This window comes from Sebastes umbrosus, chromosome 2 (assembly GCF_015220745.1).
Source record: "Sebastes umbrosus isolate fSebUmb1 chromosome 2, fSebUmb1.pri, whole genome shotgun sequence".
Classification (NCBI taxonomy): Eukaryota; Metazoa; Chordata; class Actinopteri; order Perciformes; family Sebastidae; genus Sebastes; species Sebastes umbrosus.
The window spans coordinates 36882794-36904000 of NC_051270.1; the positions used below are offsets into that span (position 1 = coordinate 36882794).

Below are 21207 nucleotides of genomic sequence, written 5' to 3' on the forward strand. Positions count from 1 at the left end.
TGGTCTGATATGGATTCCAGTTTAACTGCGGTACAGTCCAAGTGCAGTCAGAGGGTTATCTATATTAGGGTTGTAAGAAAATATAGAAAATGTTGAATGTTGAATGGAATATTTTGTTTTGTGAAACTGTATTGATTCTAAAAAACACAGTATAGATTTTTAATTAATAACAGTTTACATGCAAAGATTAACTAACAGGGGTGGAACGGTTTGTCTATTTGACCCGAACCGTTCGGTACAGGACGTTCGGTTCGGTCCGCGACTCTGGAGCGTGAGTTTTACACGGAAAGTTTTGGCAGCGCACCAGGAATGGTGGCAGCGCTGTAGCGGCGCAGTAGCTTATGATAGTCGAGCTAAACTGACAACGATTTGAGTCAAACTGTACGCCGACACTGTTCAACTGAAGTCGGGTGTATATGCTGACACTTGAAACATTAAATTACGACGGCATCACCCGAATGTGTAGATTAGCTGAGCGAAACAAAAGCAAACTGGACGGAGAGTCCGTTCCCCCGCATCATTCAGACAGCCTCCAACTGCAGATTCACACCGTGCCAAAGTAATATCTAATGCTATAAGAGTGTTTATCGCTGCATATACAGTACGACCACACTCCACCATAAACAATACAGAATTATAGCATATGGTCAAAGAGCGTGAGCCTTCACGTGTGAATTTTAGTCTGTTGTGCCTGCCCTTTTATAAACTAGCATAAGCAGCAGTTGAGAATTTAATAACAGCCTTAAGGTGGAACATTACAGACATTTATGATTTTATTTTTGTAATTTATTTTTTTTCTTATTGACAACATGTCAGTATTTGAGTGCCTTAACTGTTATAGTAAGAATTATGACCAAAGAGCCACTGTTGAATGAGTGGGAGATAAAAAGCTCTACGTTTTTTTAGTATGGTTCTGGTTGATCTTATACTTCAATGTATGGCCTTAGTTTATAATTTCATCACATTTATATGAAAATAACAAAGTTGCATTTTTTTGTTTGTTCTAATTACTGTAGAAGACATATTCTTTCAATTAAGATTTGTCAATGAAGAAGTGTTTATGTTCCTTATGTAAGCCATACTTTTGTTAAGGCAAACATTTGTTTACTTATTTTTGCCAAATAAATGAAAAGCATGTTGAAATCAAAACATGACCTCCTCGCTGTACCATAAATGTATCAAACCGAACCGAAAACCGTGACCCCAAAACCGTGATATGAACCGAACCGGGAATTTTTTGAACCATTCCACCCCTTTTAACTAAGTAAACACTTTATTTCATTTGTAAAGAGATGCACCCTCTCAGTGTATGTGCCCTGTCAAAGTAGTGCTGTGATGTTTGCTGTAACAGAGACTGTGATGAAGGCAAATGCAGATCCCACTGTTCGGATTGTATGAAAAAGTAAACTTTTCTTAAAACTCAGATTGAATGCATATGGTGGTGTTCTTTTTACTATGACAGTTTCCCTAAAATTAAATTAAAAACTTGCAATATATCGCCTTGTATCGCAATATATTGAATCGTAACCCCTGTATCGTGATACGTACCGCATCGCCAGATTCCTGCCAACACGCAGCCCTAGTCTGTATCACCAATGGAAATCCAAATCATTAGGTATTCTTGAATTGTTTGCCAGACAACAGGGGATAAACTGCCTTACAGAACAGTTAATGCAAACAATATGTTTTTTTCCTGGGAGGGTAGTGGAAGAGCAGCACTCGTGTATCAGTTATTCTCGGCCCATATTGGGGGGGTCGTGCTCCCTTCAGTTGTAATCACACGGGTCCACGGTACATTGTTCTTCGTTTTTTTCCCGCGTACATCAATTTGGGTGCCAATCTTGTTTCGGGGCAACAGAGGTAAACAGCTGCATTTACTGACAAAATGATGTAGTGGGCTGTGGATCGGAACAATAGTAGGGCACTCTTGAAGCACACCAGTGAGGTCAAATGGGGGGAGGCGGGGCAATCAAACTCTGCTTCACACTCAAACAAGTGTGAAGACTGCTCCAATTTAAAACCCCAGCAATGTTCAGAACATAGAAAAATAATAGGAATAGAACTGACATTGAACAGTTTTCCGTAGTCATTTGACTGGTACAAAAGAAAATGGCGATTGTTGTTAGTTTTTTTGGGTGATACATGTCAGCGGGGCCGTAAAGTGTGGTCGCAGCTCCAGAGACGGATGGCTGGTTTTGTTAGCTCGGTAGCTTATTGAGTGAGGCAGAATTGCTTGTTTTATCGGACCGATATTAAGCCTGATGTTGGCTCAAGAGGAAAGGCCAAGGCATCACCACCACAACATATCAGGATTTATGTTCTGAGGTCTATGATTATGAGATGTAACATCTTTGAAATACATCGTCCTTGGGCGATGAATATCTACACCAAATTTCATGTTTATCTGGCCAGTAGTCATGGAGATACCTCTGACCAACGTGTCGGACAGACTGATTGACCCACTGATTGACCCACTGACACTGAAGTCCTTCATCCTCTCACCTAGCAGGGCAAAAGTTACTTTCATACTCTAAAAATTTACATCAGTACTCCGGGCTTTGCCCTTGCTCCTGCCTTTGCCCACTAAATAATTCCTTGCTGGCTTATTTCAATCCTCAGGAGATCAGAGCCGGCTCTTATCCGTGCAGGCCGACACACCGGGTTGCTGCTCAACCCTCCAGAGTGACATCACCCTCTTCACTTCAAGGTCACCTACGGCTGGGATACAGTATCGGGCAGATTTGAGCACAAGACTTCAACCTGCTTTCTCGTCCGGATGCTTTCAGTTCAGCAGTGTGTTTCCTCTTCATCTACTCTGTGTGTGTGTGTGTGTGTGTGTGTGTGTGTTGTGTATGTGTGTGTGTTCTCCATCACTATGATGTCATGATGAATGGGCGGCCAACAAAGCGGAGGAGAGCCGTAGAGAGAGAAGGGGAGAGGAAAAGCGATCTCTCCTGTGCCTTTTTATCGCTCTATTTCATCATGGAAATCACCTCATTTACTCTGAGCACTTCTCCATTCATCTCTTATTGTCACTGGCAAAACCCATTTTCTATCTGCACCAGCCCTGTGTGTGTGTATGTGTGTGTGTGTGTGTGTGTGTGTGTGTGTGTCTCTGTGTGTGAGAGACACACAGGAACAGAGGAAAGAGAGCGAGCTTGCTGCATGCGGTTGCATTTGCACATGAGCGGTCGCATTAATGAGCTCGCGGTGCACGAGTGTTAACATCAGCAAACAAACTTACAATGTAGGAATCTATTGTTGTTTTGTTATTTTTTAACAGATTGCTGGTTCACATTCACTCAGAAGAAAATCTAGTTCTTTAATCTACTTCTAATAAAAAACTAAGACGTGACTTCAGTTTAAATTCAGAGCTGATCACCAAGTTCATGTCGCTCTTTCTCCTCTCTCCTCCAGATTGCACTGCAGACTGTAGGCTGTTGGCGTGGAGAGGAGGTCGTGTTGCTCTGGCTCTACCTATCTGGTGTGGAGAGGAGGTCGTGTTGCTCTGGCTCTACCTATCTGGTGTGGAGAGGAGGTCGTGTTGCTCTGGCTCTACCTATCTGGCGTCGAGAGGAGGTCGTGTTGCTCTGGCTCTACCTATCTGGCGTCGAGAGGAGGTCATGTTGCTATGGCTCTATCTGTTTGGCGTGAAGAGGAGGTTGTGTTGCTCTGGCTCTACCTATATGGCGTGGAGAGGAGGTCGTGTTGCTCTAGCTCTACCTATCTGGCGTGGAGAGGAGGTCATGTTGCTATGGCTCTATCTGTTGAGCGTGGAGAGGAGGTAGTGTTGCTCTGGCTCTATCTATTCGGCGTGGAGAGGAGGTTGTGTTGCTCTGGCTCTATCTGTTTGGTGACGCCGGGAAGCTGCTCGACATCCTCCTGGATCCACCTTCTCACATATGCTTCATATTATATGTCTTATTTTTTGTCATATGGATTGTCTATGTTGTATTTTCATTATGCTGTTACTCTGTACACACAACATCTATTGCACGTCTGTCCATCCTGGAAGGGGATCCCTCCTCTGTTGCTCCTTCTGAGGTTTCTTCCATTTATTTTTCCCATTAAAAGTTTTTTTTTTTTTTGGCTAAGTTTTTCCTTATCAGATGAGGTAAAGGACAGAGGATGTCGTATCCTGTACAGATTGTAAAGCCCCCTGAGGCAAATTTGTGATAAATGGACGTGAACAAATATTGCATTAATTATTTATTACATTAGGTATCAAAAGAAGAACTTTCCCAAGAGTCAGAAACTAATTTATGTCTTTGACAGACCTTTTTTTTTTATAACAGGAGAGACTTCAGAGAGCCGGTCCAAAGCACACCGGAGCACATGGATTTAAGGCAGTAAACTTTATTTTAAGACTAACGTTTTGACGCCAACTGCGTCTTCATCAGAGTCAAAAAGCAGCTTTTGACCGGACCATGTTACTTTATATCACGTTAGCGGTTCAATATGTGCTCCATTCTGATCATCAAGACTACAAAATCTGTGTATTTTGGTGGAACTTGTATGGTATCTGGTCTTTGTAGGCCTCCATAATCTTAAAGTCTGCTCCCAGCTTGAGTTCCCCTGCATTTTTTCCAGTTATGATATAAGAGTACAATGATGATATTGAGTATAAGCATGGATGCTAAGGCTTCTTCTTGATCTACTGAGGCTCAGATTGAACCTCTTTTGTACGTCACTTTGGTAAAAAGCATCTGCCAGATTAATAAATGTAAACAAATTGTACATGTAGTAACCGACGTTGCTATGGTGGCACCGCTGCTACGTTGTGAACTTGGATGCTATACCTACACGAGTTGCTATAGAGCCACAGATAATACTGCTATCTGCATGCATTTCTATAAATGAAATATATTTTCAACTAACACATTCTCACTCCCAACGTGTCCCTCTTGCGTTACTTTTGGACGGACCAGGGACGGTGTGCCAATATACGCTCATTAAGTGCATAGTGTCCTTTCAAAATAAACTTCCATTGTCACAGAAGGTTAGGTTTAGGCAACACAACCACTTAGGTAGGGTTAAGAAACGGTTGTGGTCGACTCGCGTGATTAGTGACTGACGATACCGACGAGTCACATGACTAACGACTGACGTGACAAAATAAGTCAAAATTACTTTTAGTTTCACACAGGACACGGACGCCACCACCCCTCATGCGCGCCCTGAGTGGACTCTCATGGTATTCATACTACATCAGTTGCTCGAACCATCCATTAACACCGCGGGTGGGTTTACATTGGAGTCAGTTGACAGCCCGGTTCGTCACGTACTGTTGCTAAAGGGTGACTCCGTGCGTCGGTTTCCGATGCCGAGAGGCACCTACCAAAACGGCGGCATTTGACAAGTTGGGAGTGAGAACGGGTTGTTTCAGTGGTCCCAAATCAACCTCAAGAGGATGAATTAAGCTCCTGATGTAACGCTCTGTGTGTGTTATGAATGCTGTTGTCTCTTACATAATGTGTGAACGTGTCTAACACTGTATGCACTGATGCTGTTTGATGCTGTATTTCATACAAGTTGTTTTTCTTTTTAATTAATTCATCAATAAATGAATTAATTAAAGTATTTATTTTTTTGCAGTGCAGCAGAGGGTTTGAGCTACATCTGCTGAGAATCTAATCAGTGCCTCTCTCTCTCTGTTTCTAGGCGTCCCTGGCTATAGGGAGGCTGTGCGAGCTGCTTAATGACATGAATGCGATTAATAATTCAGAACGAACCCTATGTGGGTCTAAACAGTGCGCCGGTGTCTTCAGTGAATAGCACAGGAGTAATCCGACATGACAGCGTTCACCTCGGATGATAGAGAGTGGAAGAAAACTATCAAAATGCTTATAAATATCTTATAGAGCTGCGGAGCAGGGGGAGGGGGCGGGAGGCTGTGAGATGTGCCCCTGCTCCTCCTCCTGCTGCAGAGGCAAACATCACGCTACTCACACGGAAGACGAGGATGATGTTGTGTGTTTATCAGTGAGTCTGTGTGATTGCATTTGTGTGTGTATTTAGCACAGCAGGTAACAGTATATAGGTGATGATGACTACGGGAGTGGAGGTGGCTGTGCCTCGGCAGCAACAAAGTCACACAAATGGGATTTGGGGATTTCAAGGTGTGTGTTTGTTTGCATGTGTGTGAATGATCAGACTGGAGCAGATTAGGAGCTGTAGACTGAAATAAAATAAAATAAATAAAGAGTACAGTTCCTGAGCTAAATCCCTCTTCCTCCTGGCATGAGAAATAACACGACTACAAGTCTTTTTTCAGCAGGTTGTAACATGCTCTCCCACAAAGAACGCCCCGGGTCAGATATTATGATAATACACAAGACTGCTCGGATACGAACACTTCATCCTCGAGTGTTGTACAACAAGAACCTGGAGCGAAAAAACTGTTTCAGCCTCTGGTGATGGGAGGCGGGAGGGAGGGGGAGGTAATAAGGGTGAGGCATCAGAGGATACGAGTAAAACTCTTTAGAGACCCACTTGGCTTCCCTTTGCTTTTTCTTTTGCTTTTTCTCTGTCTCAGTGTGGACAGTAAGAGGAGACAAGTTTGTCCAGCAGCGATTTTTTACCTCCTTTACTGTATTGTATTCACCTGGGTTAGATCATGTGAACATAAACTCTTATAATCTGTGTGGACTGGGTTACTACATCATCACAGGGTAGATCCTATAATCCTCTATTTGTTCTCTGTTAATGTTTTGCATACAGACAAATTAAAAAAGTAGCAGTAAAAATAGAACTATAACATATAGAGAGTGCTAACTGACTTATCACCAACTTAACGAACTAAAAGAAGGCCACCTATGGCCATTTGGTTGCATCCACTATAGCGGTCTGTTATACATTTTTAAAAGGTAGTGTTAAAGCTCAAGTAGGCGAGATTGGAGCAAGTATGATTAAAAAAAGTTATTTTTATAAAACTGTCGCTATATTGTGACAGTAGTAGGCCTACATGAAACAGGTAACCTGAAAAAAATCATGGGAAAATCAGCAAGATTTCACAGACCGGAGGAAAACCAGCAGTAAGAGCTGATCTGAGGTCTGCTGTCCAGCTGCTGTCTATGAGAGCCGGCTGTCAATCACTAGCACTCACACAGTTTGTGACCCGGCCGCCATTGTAAAATCTGGTGAAGGAACGCCAATTTCCGGTCACCTGACTGGAGCACAGCCAATAGGAACGCTCTCTCAATGAAATTACCTGTGATTGGATTTTTTAAAGCCTGAAAACAGAGCCATGAGGAGGAGCAGAAGTCTAGTTATCTCTCAGAACACTTGAATTACAATATGATGAAAGGTTATTATGGAATTTTTGCCAAATGATGCCGAAAATATACTGACTACTGAAGCTTTAAATGTTGAAAATAAACAGTAGATCCTTAGAGTTGTGATTGTCCACCTGAAGAATGTAAATCCAATATTCACTTTTCTTTTAGCTCCAGTCTGGTCTCCACCATCTCCTGAGAAAAATGTCTCCCTCTTTAGCTGTTCCACTTTCTAGTCCCTAAAGTTGTCTGTCTTTACACTGTGGTTTTATCAGTATGTTATGTTTACGTTTATTGTTCCGCAGCGACCTCTTGTGGCCAATTATGATGGGCGCAAAGGAGGAAGTCAGGTGACATATTAAAAAGAGCGACAAAATCAGCGTTGGGAGGAGGTCGGAGTGGATGGGTGGGTCAAACAAACATAGGACTTTGACCCTGGAGACTGACGATTGTTCCCCGTGTGAAAACCAGCCCATTCTTATTCCCAGGGCGTAAAAATATTGATGCTTTGTCACAGATGTTAGTGTGCGATACCGCCCCACCAGGCACCTGTTAGCCCGTTGAGTTAAAACTAACTTTTCTTGTTTAATTCACAACATTAAGGATGTGTTAACTGCGACTAAAGCGTCAGTATGTGACGAGTTGGGATGAGAATGTATTGGTGAAACGAAGAGTCAACGTTAAGTTATTTTAACTTACTGAACGTATGTCGCCACGTATGTAAACTAGGTTAACAAACTTATCTTTTCGTAGACCTAATCAAGTAGTTTTGTTGCCTAAACATAACCCGACTTAGACCGTTTCACAATTTTAACCACGTGTTTAAAACCGCGACCGTTACGGTTAGATGTAAGGATGTGTTGATCTCCTGCCACTGGTGATGGAGCTGTATTAGAGGGTATAGGAACAAACGGTCTATGTGGTCGTATGGGTTGGAGGACTTGTTGAAAAAGGGATGATGTGAGACTGAACCACACAGTAAATGTGCCATAAAACAATGAGCTAAAACAGAATACAAAGCTGAGCACAGCAGCAGAGCTGGAGAATTCTTTTTTTTTTTTTGAGTTCATGAGCGACCCTTTACACATTACACACTCATTTAATTCAGTGTTAATAGAGTTTTAATTATAATAATTATAATATAAGGTGTCTTTTGGGGAGAAATTCCAAATAAATATCAAAACTATGCTCGCTCAACAGCGAAGACACAGTGTACTTTCAAACAGCCCTGAAGGACAAAATGAAAGCAGAGGGTAAGAATAAAGAACATCCTGTCCAATCAGACCACTGGGCCTCCTCCTCAGCACTAATCCTAGCGTCTTTCAGGTCTCTTCCTGAACCATGTTAGGCCTCCGCATTTTGTGAGCGTGTCTCGTACCTTAATAGAATGGTCTTTTGGACTTTGATGCTACATCTCAGAGGATTAAACACCTCCCAGCGGAGGGGGAGCACTCCTTTCTCTTTAAATCTCTCCCCTGCCAGGCCCAGACCAACCAGACACATTATTGATCACAGGAGGTTCCCCGCCTCAGCCCCGCAGCCTCATTTAGACCAGCTTCATTGTTTCCAGATGAAACACCTGACAACAGCCTCCCGCCGACCGAATTTAATGCATGCTGCTACCTTTAAAGCTCACGACTCTCACTCCTATTCTCTCATCCGCGTACGTGATCTCATCAATCTCTCCCAATCCCTCGCTCTTAAAAGCCTTTTTTCTCTGTCTCTCAACCAGTCACCACAGTATCCTTCCTCTCCATTCTAATCCCCTCTGCATGAGAATTCAAACATAAAAAAGATTGAAGCTGGGAGGAAAGGCGTGAAAAGAGCCGGCACACAATTGATAGAGTTTGCATCAAAAGAAATTCACCTCTTCCTCTCAGGGCCATGAATCAGTCTAACTGACAAGCTGAGATGTCATACACATACTGCTGGAATCAGATTAGATGGAGGTAAAAAACACCCATAAATCCATGAGAAAATCTAATGAAAAGGACACTCCTTGTAACATCAAATCTTGCCGTCACAGTCGTCAATCTTTATAGTGTCAAAATATTCCAATTGGTTATCGGTACAACCCACGGACGTATAAAGAGAACTGGATACAGAGTCGGAGGCCGGGCCGCGTTCATTCCTATGAAAGTTGCTCAGTTTTCAGCTCAGATTGCCGGAAATGCTTTTTGCTACTGAAACGGTTGTTGATCACTTGCGGCCGGTTAAGAGTAGTGAGCAGTCAGCAGTCAATGATGGTATAAAACAGTCAATTAAATAGTTTTTTCAAATATTGTGAATCACCGCAACCACAAGAGGTGCTTGAGCATACAGCCATAAATGTACACAACAAAAATACTCGACTGATGATTTTTGTCTTTGACGATGGTCACCATGTCAGATCTAACGATCACAGCGCCATAAACTCTTGCAGTGTCTTGGTCGGGTGTATGACGTGTATGACCACGACCAATCACGGCATGTCATATTCCTTGACCACGCGCGAGTTCAGACGTCATCGGGGAGGCGGTTGAAGCAACTGTCAATCGTGGCGACAGAAGCGTTGTGCGTGATGCTGGCGGTCTTGTGTTGTGAAAAAGGAAAAAGAAAAGAAAGAAAAAATGGTTGTGGATGCGCTCCTGGGTGGCACAGAGAGGACGGTATGGACTGTCCATACTTCAGTCAGTTTCGTTGTCCCACCTGAGAGCAGCAAACTCGGCATCCCTCCTCCTTTTCGCCATGTTTGTTTATTACCAAGTGACCTGACTGCGACTGCGCGCTGGAGAGCACCTGATCGGTCAACGCAAAGGAACACGTCGTTGGAGATGTCACACTAGGCATGTCAAGACGAAAAATTCTGACAGGCTAGACTTTTCCTCGGGGTGTTGTGGGGCGTCCCAGACGTGGCGTCGGTTGTCGTGTACTATGACACACTACACGAGATAAGAGGATTGATTTTCACACACGACACTCATTTATTATTCCCGATCCCCTACGATGGCCGTGTCGGGCTATAATCGAGCTGATATCGTGTAGTCTGAACCGGGCATAAGACGTGAGTGTATTGTCCACATGGTTCTTAAGTTAAACCCTGAAAATACTTTAGACACGGAGTTATATGGCACCAACAATCCAAACTGTATAAAACATTTCTTAATAAAAAAAAAAGTGCCCTAAAGTTCGGAGTAACCTCACGCATCCTGAAAGTAACCCTTGATTTCTTTTTTATATTTGTGATTGTTGTTTTTTTAATGCTATCTATGGAAAGCAGTTTGTGCTCCCAGCTTGAAACGTGCTATACAAATGAAGTTAATAATATAAAATAATAATGCATTAATAACTATTTTATGGTTATGGTTAGGCAACAACACAGGGTAAAGGTTGGGGAGACATTGTGATTACTAATAAGAAAAAGCCATGGCAGGTTCAAGTCTCAACTCCTCACTACATAAAAAGACTCCTGCATTTGTACTAAACGTTGGCGCTGGACAAAAATCATGAAGTGCACAATCCAATCCAATATTAACATCATTCTTTTTTTCATTGAGGGGGAATATAATGCCATAAGCCTTTTTCATAGAGGGAGTGAAACGCAAGAAAAGAAAGCCTGGGGTTTAAGAACCTGAAACACGCTTAATAGTCTCAGACGGAAAAACTGCAGCCACAATCTCCATTGTAATAAGGGTAATACATCCCCATTATCAAATGTCCTCTTGGATTCTAAAGAGATAATTACACTCTTTAACTTTTCAGCCCCAGCAGCTCATCATAAGCAGCGTCAATTAATGTGTCAATCACACACTCGGAGTGACGGTTAGATTTTTCGAGTATAAAAAGCTTAAGTAGGTTGCTACTTAAAATAGGGGAGTTAGACGTTCCCCCCCTCAGCCAAACAAAGATCGTTCCTCCCCTTTATACCATCCGTATCTTACCCACAGATGATTCCACATGCCATTACTGGGTCATGAAACTGGCACCTGTCCCACGTCGACCTCTCGGAGTGAGTCGGAGCACCAGAAGCATCCGAGGATCAAAGAGGAAACTCGTTTCAAACACATCGCTGATACCTTTTTCTCAAGTCCTATGCTCGGCTAAAAAAAAACAACAAGAACAAAAACATCCCAGCCTCCTTTCCTCAGTGAACCACTGTAATTTCATATCATCATTGTCTTCAGAAATCAGAAAGTGTGTCGACGTGACACTTTCTCATTACCAGGCGATGAAAATAACACAGCAGAGGTAACACAGCAGCAGGAAGCCTTCAGAGGAACACAGAGCAGAACTAAAACAAAACACAGGCAAAACCAGCAAATATATGATGCATAAATAACAAGGACACACTTACATTTGTTCTTTCTTTAAAAAAAAACAGCAAATTGTGGTAAATTACGAGACACGCACGTATTAGAGGGAACAAAGCTGCCATTTTTTGAAAGAAAAGTGTCATTTCACTGTGCCTGCTACACCTGGGGCAACGTGACTTATGCACTGCAATGTGCCTTTCACATTACTCCAAATGCACACGCCTGCCCGTGTCGGCACCGGGTGATTGTTAGGCGCTATAGCAACCGACAATCCATTTAGCATTGTTGGATAATGAGGACCGAACGGAGTGATTACCTCTGCTACTACTCTCCAGGACAGCAGAGCGTCTGCAGCAGCAGAGGAACGTCATACAGCTGATGGGACGGAATTTTTTCGGTCTTTATTTTCCTTCTCATGTAGCTTTGAGAGGTCGAGTCGGCTCAGAGAGTCACACAGGGGCCCGTCTGTTTCTTCAAACAATGACCCTCGTTTATCAGATCTTCAGAGAGGGGATTTCAGGCTGTAATGCTGGCAGACGTGACGACATCTTCCACGTATGATTCACTATCACAAATGAGAAGTGATTTGATTACAGATTCAGCTGTAGACTTGAGGATATGATAATTTAGATATCTCATAGACGGCAGCTAGACAGCAGACCTCAGATCAGAGCTGACTGGTTGTTTTCCTCCGGTCTGTGAAATCCTGCAGATGCCGTTAGGAGCAGCGGAGGACACATAGGCACATGATTTTTTTTCAGGTTACCTGTTTCATGTACTACTGTCACGATATTGCGACCGTTTTATAAAAATATCTTATTTAAATCATATTTGCTCCAATCTCGCCTACTTCAGCTTTAATCGCAGATTAATCGTAGTGGCAGTTAGTAAAATTCCCATGCATCATTCTGATTTTTCCTCGCCAAATGTAGTTTGGCACGTCATTTAACCTCCTTCACGACAAGCTAGTATGACATGGTTGGTACCGATGGATTCTTTAGGTTTTCTAGTTTCATATGATGCCAGTATCTCCACTCTAGCTTTTTTTTGTAATGTTAACTCCTCCCATCTGACCTATGCGATAAGCACAATCTAGAAATAACTACTTGTAGTCTGTCCTCTGCGATAACAGCATTTGAAGTTACACTGAATATAGACATTGTTATCTTGTTATACAGTCAATGACCTCCCTATCTCATAAAAGCAACAGTAAAAAGTCTCAAAGTTCATAAATGCATCTCTTATATTGTGATGATGCCCTCGGGCCTTCTGCAAGATCAACGATGGGTTCGTTTATAAGACGTGCATAAATGCTTATTTTTGGGGTATTTTTGTCAGTCGTCAAACAGCTTACGGTGCATTACTACCCGGATTTGCACGTAGCCCGGGAAAACCTAGACAAATTATAATCCGATTTGTGACCTGTGCAAAAGGAGAATCATACATGTGGCTAAGTGTGAACAAAAGTGCAATAAAAGCTTGACTGGATTTTATCCGAATGCGAGACACAAGTGTAAACGGGGCCAGTGCTTTCCAAAAAATTATCCATATGAGTGAACAACTCTTTATCTTGTGTGATTGTTGGACTGTTCACGGTGCTCCGATGATACTCAGCTCAGATTAAAGACCATTCATTCACCCCTATTATAGTGGGTGAATCCATTGCTCAACAATCTCCTTTAATGCCTGCTACAGATTTTTGCAGATATGTTGACAATTTGACTCTTGAGATATCACACAGGAAAAAAGATATGCATTCATTATGTAACAGAGAATAAGCATAAACTTACTACCTTATTTTTATATGTCAAAATTTTGAACACTAATATTTAGGATTTTTGTATGTTATGATGTTTATCTTTTGTATGTCTTTTGGGTGTAGTTTTTATATAAGCAATTATAGGTTTCTACCACACCCTCACACATATTTTACATTCCTGTCATGTGAATTTTATTTTACTTTTTTTATGTGTGTGAAACAAATATATAACCTTACTTGACACACTTTTTTGGAGATTTAAAGTATGGCATTTCTACATTCAAATCTGACATTTGTACTAATAATAATAATGCAATTCTAAACCTAACTAGCAATGACAAGTACATAGGATTTCTAATGCACAATGCAAATACCGTATGTGACATCCAGTTACATTAACATTAACATAAGTCACTGAATGATTTAGCATTTCTCTGGAAGGATTCAATGTGTGCACATATTACGATTATTTTTGTTAATTATTTTAACTGTGTTTCTGCTTTTTTCTCACAGTAAGCATAACATCGTTCTTGATTTTATCCTAGATTGATAAACTTTTAAAGACCATAGCGATGTATCATGTTGCATTAATTCAATAGTGAACTCGTGACGAAACGGCTAAATATAACAGACTCTTGTTATATCTGTCTGTCCCCTCACAGCCACAGTCACAGTGGCATCATAATGAACCTCACTTAGTTCTCTTCACAGAGAAAGTCTCACTTTTTTGCAGGTGGTTTGTTGTAAAAACCTGAACTGGAATGGCTTTGTTGTAATCTGTCTCAAATCAGTCAGGCTGAAGGAGAAAGCATTTCCCGAGTTTGAATGAACTTCTGGAAATGTGCTCGGCGTGAACGCGTCCGGTTTTATAGCTTGAATTGAATCTTCGTCTGGGCCTGAGGGGTTCTGCTCAGAGGACAGAGCTGATAAGAAAAGTGGCCAGCAAGGACGTTTAATGAGCTCGATGGCTGCGAGTGGTCAGAGGAGGCTGTTACCTTTTGGAAGTGCCATCATCTCCTATCGCTCGCTCTCTCTCCCTCACTGTGATGTGACATTTTACCAAAATGCTCTATTCACGGTGAGTCAAATGCTGCCTGATTCCTGCCGGTGAGGTAGGAGGAAACTCGACACACTTTCATGCTCATAAAAAAAAATGATTACTGTCAGTAATCAGGTCAAGGCAAAGAAATTGGATGTCGTGTTTACATGAAGTTGCTTTACTATGATTCCTCTGATAACCCCCTGATGGCTAAATGCCATCGAATTAATGTTTGAGAAGTTGTCAGAATGTTGTCTAATTTACTGAAGGGGCTGGTTTCGGTTTAAAGTGGAGTTGAAATGTCACATTTCAGTTAATTAAAAAGTCACATTTGTGGGGGAGTTTAAGCTACATTTGGTAACTTTAAAGGTCCCATATTATTCTCATTTTCAGGTTCATACTTGTATTTTGTGTTTCTACTAGAGCATATTTACATGCTGCAAAAAAAAACTTTATTTTTCTCATACTGTCTGCCTGAATATACCTGTATTTACCCTCTGTCTGAAACGCTCTGTTTTAGTGCATTTCAACGGAATTGCGTTGCTAAGCAACAGTTTGGGTCCATGTTTACTTCCTGTCAGCTGATGTTATTTACATACACTGCAACAGGAAGTAAACTGTGACACATTTAGAATGTTTACGTTTAAAACCGTGTAATGGTCTAAATAGTGTGTATTTGTGACATCACAAATGGGCAGAAAAAAAACAGCTTGTTTCAAACGCACAATTTCTGAATACGGGCTGTGTGTATTTCTCAGTATATTGAGCGTTTCGATACTTCCACAGTACTCATATAGCACTTGAACCTGCTTTATAATACAAAAGACATGAACATTTCACTTTTTACAATATGGGACCTTTAATAAAAAATAACTTTTTGTCATATTTGCTCAAACTGTCACTATATCCTGACTATAGTACATGAGACAGATGATCTGTGAAAAGCTCAGGTTCCTCTGCCTCCTTTTAGTGCTCCTAATGACATTTGCAAGATTCCACCGAAGGAAAACAACCAATCGGAGCCGAGCAGTCTCTAACGCTGCTGTCAATCACTGCTGGTGAAGCTCGTGAACAGTCAAACTAGGCAGCGCTGATCAAATATGAATGAATATTATGTTACTATAATGCTTATTTCTCTCCTCAAATGTTTTCAGAACCATATTTCAGTGTACTGTTTAGCTGTTTTCAACATGGCGGCTGGCCGGTCAGTGTATGATTGGGTAAAATTCAGTTTTGCTGTGCACAAAACTGACCAAACGTTACACTGGCCTGTTAGTTTGAGGTGAACAATTATGTTATCGGTGGATCGGTTGAGGTAGAAGATCAGATATTGTTGGCTAACATTTGATACGGTGGGGTTTATTAGGAGTGATACACAAAAGCTGCTTGAGAAAAACCTCAAGGACAACATGTCCCTCGAGGGTTAAGGGATTTGTAAAGAAGTTGGTTTACTGAAGTCGAGGGATTGATTTTGTTTTTGGAAAACTGCGGTTCTAGATTGGATTACTTTATTTTGAAAAGTGCGGCAGTTAGTAAAAGGCCCACGCATCCTTCTGATTTGACCATTTGAAATCCCCCAAAAATGTGCAAGCTTGTCTGACAATTTTTCATTGTCAATTCCTGAAGGAACTGAAAACTGGCAAACCTTAATAGCTTGACAATAGTCTACATGGACTCAAATCGCTGTCCAAAAACAGACGTTGGACAAATAAGATTTAGTCTTGTCCGTTTGGTCCGTATTCAGATTATCATCCTTCCCCTCCCATAATGGATCTGACAATTTTATCAGCCATCACACCGTTATCGACAAAGATGGATGGTATGGGAGAGAAATGTGTGAATTTGTTCAAACATTTGTCTTTTTTATGCTCATACAACAGTATTCAGGTTTGTCCAACAGACATAAAACTACATCTCTTGGTTAGTTTGTACCATCGTGGGCACTAAAAAACATATGGCATGAACACAACCTTTTAATGATCCAAACAAAACTCAGAGAAAAACACACAGAAGTTGTATTTGTCCCCAGAGGGTCAATTGGTTTTGCAGCAGTGGAAACAGTAATAACACCTACGTAATTAGAACACCAAAATTAAACTTGTTAAACACAGATAGGGTGGAGGGGGGGAGGGGGACAGAGGAGTGCTGCAGGAGGGCACTGTGTGAGCAGCGATGGGCTGAGAGAGAGTAGGAGGTGTGATGATTTACTTGCTTAGGTGGAAGGCAAATGGAAAAACAGAGTCGAATGAAATAAAGATGGAGGTGTAGATGAGCAGAAGGCGAGGCGGCGGTGAGTGAGAGCAGGAATCCTTGGGAGCTCAGAGAGCAGCAGATGCTGCAGACGTTGCTGCAGCGGTCTGAATCATTCATCCTCCTTTAGTTTTTATGGCGATCTCGGAAAAACATCGGCCCTGTGCCGCGTCGGGGGAGTTGTTTTCTCCAACAGCATGTGAATGTTGCTGAGAGAGGATGCATGCTTAAGAACAACACTCTCGGCCTGTTCTTTCCTCGTCTCTCTGCTTTTCCTTTAACCCTTTATCTCTGTCTCTCTCATCCACACACGTGCTGACCGAGGGTCATGAAAGTTTCAGAGGTTCGGAAGGAAGTGCAGTCTGAACCTCAGTCGGTGCCGACCGTTTCCTGTCAGGTGTTTACACAGCGGTTGAAAACAAGAGAGCGAGGCATCCAAACCGATGCAATATGCATTATGTTACCATTTATATTTAATCTGAGGAAACGGTTCAAAAAAGTTGCACGCTACTACTGTTTGACACAGCTCAAATCAGGAGGAGATCACAATCGTTCTTCTTCTTCTTCTCCTCCTCTGTCTTTCCATTTGCTTTGTTCATTTATCTAAAAGTGCTTTCTGACTATCTCAAGTTCCATACAACCAGCAAAATACAATGGGATTTCTCCCATTGTATTTTCTGTCAGACTTAATTAAAAAAATAGACCATTGGTAATTGCAAATTCCAAATGGCGCCTTTATCAGCATCATCATGCATTTCAAATCAAATGACTTACAAAAACAATTGGTTAAAGGTTCAAGTTACTGTGAAGAAATTTTAACTGGTTATGAAACAGCCTCAAGTTAATACCGGTGCCTCTATGTGACCTACATCAGTAAACGAGGCCATCAAGCGAGGAGATTGGCTATTTCTATGTAGTTATTCTTAATGCTTGTCTCGGTGCTACCAGGGTCGCATTTCGCGCGAAATCAGACGAAATTGAAATCAAGTTCACCAGAAACCCCTTCAGCTCAGACTCCAGCGGGGCCTCCGGCAGCGAGCAGCTCATCGCGGACAGACCAAGATCGAAAGGCCCGACAGCAGCGGCTCCTCCTCCGGGCCAGGAGCAGAGTGTCCCCTCGCTGCTCCGCCGGTCCCCGCTGGGAGCCGACACCGACACCACGCTGCTGGAGGTCCGGGGAGAACCAGAGCCACCCTGCTGCAGTAAAATGAGAGGTTTTTTAAAGGGACTCTGGTGCTTGTAAACACTGCTTTTGTCCACAAGGACCGCCAAAATCAACATAAAACTAAAGTTCCTCGTAGTAGCTTTAAGGCACATAAAACTCAACCTCCTCCCTAAAAGAGTTTTCAGCGCTGTGACAAAAATCACATTATTCTGACAGATAAGAGTCATAGTTTGCACAACCACAATGTGGTCCTTATCAGGTAAATGTCAACATCAGATTGTATTTGTGGCATCTGAACGCATGACTAATGTTGTCTTTCTTATTCTGGTGAGGGTTCTTTTGAGTGGTAACCTCAGTTTTCCTCAATATAACAATAGGGGAGCCTCCTGGACAATTTAACAATAAAGAACGTATATGTTATAGGCTATAAATATATATATATATATATATATATATATATATATATAATGTTATTAGCTATACATATTTAATGTCTACTTAACAAGTTACCATAAGCCTCATCTGCCATTGACATGAAGAAGAAGCCAAGCCAGTCAGAGCCAATCAGAGCTGTAGCAACTAAAAAGAAAAAAAACATGTTGCCATTGCAAACAAAACACTGCGCCATGTTGCATTCATCCAAAATTCAAATGCAACACGGTTTTGCAAAGTTTAATCTTTAGATGTTTCTAACCAAAATGCTTCCTGGGAGTCCTAGTTGACTTCCCCACTAACGTTTTTATGTTCAAGTGCTTGTGCCTTTGAATTTTTAATCAAACAAACCACGTATTTTCTCTCTCATTGTTCATCTTTTTGTGCTGACAATTCAACCAGGTAAGTTTTCAAGTCCATCCGAGTCTTGGCAGTCAGTCCCCTATAACCTTGTTTAGAAAATGAGCAGGAGTTTCACTCCCTGAACCTGGACAGCCAGAATCATTCAGCTACTCTATTAAACATGAACAGAGATTACATCCACAGCCCAGACCAGCAGCGGCCCCTAGGACTCCCACAGAGGACATGTGACAAGTGTCATCGCCATCATCAACCCCTCCCACACACACACACACACACCATCCTCCTGTCAACAGGCCTGAAAGAGCAGCACAGAGGAGACATCCATAACATGCATCATTCAGAGGCCTGGCTGGTGGCTACAAGCACCACTTAGATGACTTACTCTGCAGCGGGGAGCATTGTTCTACCCCTTGATCCAATTATTGGGGGCAATTTTGGTAAAACACGGAACACAACTTTACACATTAGCCAATAAATGCTCAATTTGGGGCCTTGAGATTTGCATTCACTTCTTTCCCGCTGCCACAAAACTGGCAGGAGGCCTCGGAGATGACTTTCCATCCCCAAACAATCCACCTTCTATCAGAATTTCTAGCAGTCAGTACAGGGAATAACGACATTACTGTGGATATCACGATTTAAGATGCACACACTGGTGATCCTAAATCCTTATTTTCTTCTAACTCACACACAGTTGCACATTTTGGTCATTAACGGTTGTATAAAGGTCGCTGGGAACATGGTGTTCCAGCCAAACCACAATGTGTAAAACACAAGGGAAAAGTTATTTTACTAAACTTTCAGAAGTGTATCAGAGTGTTTAGTTTGGATTATGGTTCTTTACTTTAAATTCAAGCCTACACTGGAAAAATTATCATGATTATATAATGAAAATGATGTCAAAATCAAGACTGATTTGGATTCAGCAGTTATCACATTCTTAACGTTGCCATATATCAACCTACTGGTTCAAATTATCTCATGTTACTGGTGTTCTGCACCATCCGTAAACCCCGTGCACAGCAGGATTCCCACCAATTTGAAAAATAAATAAACAAATGAGGCACACTTAATACCCAAAAGGCTGACATGTGAGTAAAACGGGACCTTTAAACTTTCCCGAATTTGAAATCACAGCTATGACAGACTGAATAATTCATGAGCCGTTCATGACTCTGGCTGTAAACAGAAAGGCTCAGTAGTTTTTGAAAGCGTTTACGGCTTTCACATTTTGTTGTGCTGTGAAATGATAATGTTGAGGAAATATTTACCAGGGAGGAAACTTGGATCGTATCCTAAATTAAATAAAAAAATAACCTGTAGTAAAAATAACCTGTGCCGTAAAATAACACATAAACTGATCTTAACGTCCATTTTTACTGCACTAATTTCAACAGGGACTGTAGAAAGTAGTTCCAAGTGTTTACAGTGCTTACGCTTGTGGACTATTTCTTTCTGCTTTTTTTTTTTTAAATGTAAAATTGCATGCAGATTTGTTTCCCCGTGAATCTGCTTTAAATATTTCTGTCACAAATTGAGTGCAAAGGAGGCAAACAAAACACTTTGACTATGACTCCCTCCACTGAAGCTCTCCACGTCATGAATAAGTAGCATAATTTGGGCTTCTTCATTCAGCTCTTCCACACTATCGAGAACTAGGGTTGTAAAAGTGAGTGGGAGGCGTATTCAGCCTCGTCACTGTGGCTAACACCACTGTCTCTGATTTCCAATGGGGGGGAGGGCAAGCAAGGTCACTCAGCAGCTGCCTGGTCAGACTGATTATGAGACCCCTGCACTTTCAAACAAATATTATTGTAAGATGTCATGAGCTGACAAATACACTGCCTAAGATAACAGGATTCTTCACCCACACATCGAAGATTTACCCACCATGCTTTGCCGTTAATGAGGTGAATCGGAGACGGTTTAAGCAGTGCTGTTATTTTTTTCCCATGGCGGTGTACTGACGGACACCACATGCTCTAAATGTAACCCAATGGGGCACCCTTTAAACTCTCTCTACAACTGATGCAGGTATTGACTGGAGAAAGTCCCCAATTCCCCTGAAAAAACAGGCGTGATAACAAATAAAAATATCTTTATAATTTTCAGTTTATTTTGTGTAAAATGTGTCGATATGTAACCACGTTACTTTCACAAATCATTGTCTGGAATATGTAAATGAAGTTGGACAGTTGGTCAGGTGTCCTGGTGTAGCCTAGCCAGGCGGCAACCACCAGTTCTGAAAAGTGAAGCCAATGTGGAAGTGCCTTAAACTTGCATTCTTACTAACAGCCAGCAGGGGGTGACTCCTCTGGTTGCAAAAAGAAGTCTGATTGTATAGAAGTCTATGAGAAAATGAGCCTACTTCTCACTTGATTTATGACCTCAGTAAACATTGTAAACATGAGTTTATGGTCTCAATCGCTAGTTTCAAGTCTTCTTCAATACAGCATGATGTTCATTTAGTAAATTATGGTCCCATTTAGAGTCAGATAGACCATAAAGCAGGGGATGCTTTAGGGCGGGGCTACCTTGTGATTGACAGGTCGCTACCACGGCGTTGTCCGTATTTTCGTCATCGAACTTCAACCCTTTCACAGTTTGTGTTTTCAGTTCATCAAAGTTAAATG

At 41.8% G+C, this 21207-nt stretch overlaps 1 protein-coding gene across 1 annotated transcript in view; it reads right to left on the minus strand.

The window, feature by feature from the left end:
* Positions 1-21207, minus strand: part of LOC119500673 (protein kinase C-binding protein NELL1-like) — a 384179-nt gene that overhangs the window by 141773 nt on the left and 221199 nt on the right. The window lies entirely within an intron of this gene.